Below are 3,955 nucleotides of genomic sequence, written 5' to 3' on the forward strand. Positions count from 1 at the left end.
GTCCGGGTACCATCCACAGACGAACGGACAGGCAGAGCGGGTCAACCAGGAACTGGAACAGACCCTCTGCTGCGTCACATCCGCGCACCCGACGGCCTGGAGTAACCATCTGGCCTGGATCGAGTATGCGCATAACAGCCAGGTGTCTTCGGCCACCGGCCTCTCCCCATTTGAGGTGTGTTTGGGGTATCAGCCCCCGTGGTGGAGGGAGAGGTCGGTGTGCCCTCGGTCCAGGCCCACCTGCGGAAGTGCCGTCGGGTGTGGCGCTCCGCCCGCTCTGCCTTGTTGAAGGCCTGGACGAGGGCGAAGACCCATGCAGACCGCCGGCGATCCCCGGCCCCTGCTTACCAGCCCGGGCAGGAGGTGTGGCTTTCCACGAAGGACATCCCCCTCCAGGTGGACTCCCCGAAACTTCAGGACAGGTACATTGGCCCCTTCAAGATCCTCAAAGTCCTCAGTCCTGCCGCAGTGAAGCTCCAACTCCCGGCTTCACTGCGGATCCATCCGGTTTTCCACGTGTCACGTATCAAACCTCATCACACCTCACCCCTCTGTGCTCCCGGACCGGCGCCCCCTCCTGCTCGGATCGTCGACGGGGGGCCGGCTTGGACGGTGCGCCGGCTCCTGGACGTCCGTAGGATGGGTCGGGGGTTCCAGTACTTGGTGGACTGGGAGGGGTATGGACCCGAAGAACGCTCCTGGGTGAAGAGGAGCTTCATCCTGGATCCGGCCCTCCTGGCCGACTTCTACCGTCGACACCCCGACAAGCCGGGTCGGGCGCCAGGAGGCGCCCGTTGAGGGGGGGGTCCTGTTGTGTGTGGGCCGCCAGAAGAGGAGGTACTGCTGGCCACCACCAGTGGGCGCTCTGCCTGCGGGCTTCAGGCACGAGAGGGCGCTGCCGCCATGGACACAGCCGGGGGTGACAGCTGTCGCTCATTACCTCTTGACAGCTGTCACCCATCTACTCAACATCATCTCACTCCATAAAGACCAGACGTCATCTCCACCTCATTGCCGAGATATCATACTTCATTGGAGGTAATATACTCAGCCTTTTGTAAATCTGTTTATTGTGAGTGTTTGCAGGAGAACCGGTCGTTTTTGAGGAGGCTGTGCAAGACGGCGCTCCTTTTCAGCTGAGACCGCTGCAACGCGCTGAGTGTGAGGTGGAGGTGGCATTCCCACCGTTATTGTTACTGGGTGTACACACACCCACACTTGACTGTCTTTGTTCTTCGCCAGCAGTACCAGATCCGACAGTCGGGGACGGTGATCACCTGGGAATTCGGGACTTGGCGGCTCCAGTATTCACCAGGTTCTGGGGCGGCGGAAATCGTGTGGTTCCGGCTCTCCTCAGGACAGACGTCTTCTATCCTCGAGCCTGCCCACACGTCACCTTTGTGTATTGACTGTTGTGATATTCTGAGATTGTCTGTATGTTCGTTGTGCACATTCACAACATTAAATTGTTATATTTTGGCTCATCTATTGACCGTTCATTTGCGCCTCCTGTTGTGGGTCCGTGTCACTACACTTTCCCAACATTTTGTGGACATTTGAATTTAATATTTAAAAGCCCATTTGGTGCACATTTTGCATTATATCTCAGTCAAAAGTACCTCAATCACTCTCATTTGTGACAATGAGGTGCAAACTGGCACTCTTAATGAACAGACTTGGTTTGATCCGCATATTCTTTGACCTTGAAAATTTTTTCCAAGGTAAAGTTTCGTGGAATTGGAAGCTAGCATTGGTGGAGGTTTGTGCTCTACGAGCACAGTGCTCTAGTTTTTGTTGTGTTTTGGCTGCCTCGGTTGTTGAAGAGCACTACAGCAGATCCACTTGACATCGTTATTGGGATTTGTCACAAGTTTTATGCAGGATGTCCTTCCTTAAACAACTCCAGTTCTACGTGGAGAATCAGACACATCACCAATCTCCCCAAGTGGTCTCTCAGCCGAATATTAAGCAGAACATCGTCCACTTCACTTCTGAAATCTGACCGCATCAGATGTAGACTGAATGCTGATGTGTTTAACAGGAAGAAGCCTTTAATTCTGGATATGCTTTTTAGTCTGAAACTGCACAACATGATATAACACATTTACTGTGCCACCTGAATAGATCCTTGTCATTTCACTGGAGGATTGTATGTCAGGTGACATTCATTAGTTCTCCCATTCTATAGAGAATAGTCCACTGTATGACTGATGCCAATTAATGTGTATTTTTGTCCCATACGTTTCACTCCATTGAACGAATCCATTACTTTTTCATAAAAATGAGTAAATATGTGGAAGCTAAACCCAGTGTTCATAGGGACAGTTTTAGTGTCTGTAAAAGTGCTGTCAGATGAATAAACGGACAACTTCATATCGCAATTTTTCGCTGGACTGAGGAAACCAACACAGTGTGCTCGCTGTGCTCAGCAGTGCGTTGGCGGCTCGCCTGCGGGATGAAGACAACTGGTGTGCGGACACACAGCCGTCTCTACTGTTCCAAGAGGAAAAACCTGTCTAATTTTGAGTAAAATATCAAATGACACATATCTGTTTAGGTGTCATATTAAACAAATAAAGAATGTTTCCCATTTGTGTAATGGAAATAATTATTTCATGAGTTGAAAGAAGGAACATTCCATCTTTCAACTCGTGCAAATATTCTTACAATTGCACTCATAAACATTGATTATTTGTATAGGAACAGATGTGGGTGATTTAGTCAGGTTGGCTGGGATAGGGCGTACGGGTTGTCTCGGCCACTAAACACACTTAATAGTGGAGCAAAACATTTTTTATTTATGCACGATGTAACTAAGGGACATTAAATGCATCATTACAGGGCAACAGCTGCAACATGGCGACCTTGTGATGCGTTTTCCAAAGTATGATCCAATACACACACGTCATTGATGAGGACCACGGGCAGAATGGAAGTCCAAATAACACCTGGCTGTGGCAGATACATGATACTATTGGGATAACAACGATGGGCTGAAGGTCAGTGTGAACCCAAAGCAGGTTTATTGCATGGTGGTGGGTACAGCAAGGCACATGTTCCCGACCTTGACCTCACCTGACCCCTATCAGAAGGCTTCCCATTTTCTCTTCATTTCCCAAAGTGGCTCTGCATCACTTTTTTATTCTTATTTGTTATTGTTGTTTCATAGTGATTTAAACAGAACAGTCGATGGAGAATTTCTCCCATTGGTGTTGAATCCACTCATTCACATGCACATCTTTTACTCTCTTCCTGTTTTTCCATCTTTGCCACTTTCTGTTCCTAACACGAGCACGTAGCCAGCAGCTAATCTTAACATAACTTTGTGTGGACCTCCGTGCGAGTGGATGTGTCACCCCATGTACTGTGAAACTGTGCATTGTGTGTCCATTTGGCCTTGAGGAACCGGAGACACATGGTTCATTAAAGGGAGCCTCATTAGCTGTCTGACACCTGAGTCACAGAGGAAGGGAGAGAACTGGTGAGTGAAAATGTAGGTGAGATAACGCACTATGACAGGAGCAGCGGGGGGAAAAAAAGGTTTTTAAATGACAAGACAGCATCCAGACGGGAACTGGTGATGGTAACTTAATATTGGTTTTATCAGAGGGGGTAAAAGAGGGACGGCCTCTTGTCAGGGTTATCACGCCTAATGAGTATTAAGTGGTCCATTTCAAACCATGCTCCCTCCCTGCCCGCCCCCCCCCCAAGAAAACCAGGGCCACTCTAATTAACCTGCAATTTACAACCAAAGAGATGACTCCAATATGAGACTGTACAAGTTACATTTTCTTGCATGCAGGCATGCACAGAGTCACACACTCACACACACACACACACATGCAGAGCACTACTTACTCCCATATGTGAGAGGGGAAGTTGAGTAAAGGAGGGAGGGATCAAATAACTAACAGAATCTCACAGCTACACACAACAAACAGTCATTTTCTGTGAT

The sequence above is a fragment of the Thalassophryne amazonica genome, chromosome 5, assembly GCF_902500255.1.
Source record: "Thalassophryne amazonica chromosome 5, fThaAma1.1, whole genome shotgun sequence".
Classification (NCBI taxonomy): domain Eukaryota; kingdom Metazoa; phylum Chordata; class Actinopteri; order Batrachoidiformes; family Batrachoididae; genus Thalassophryne; species Thalassophryne amazonica.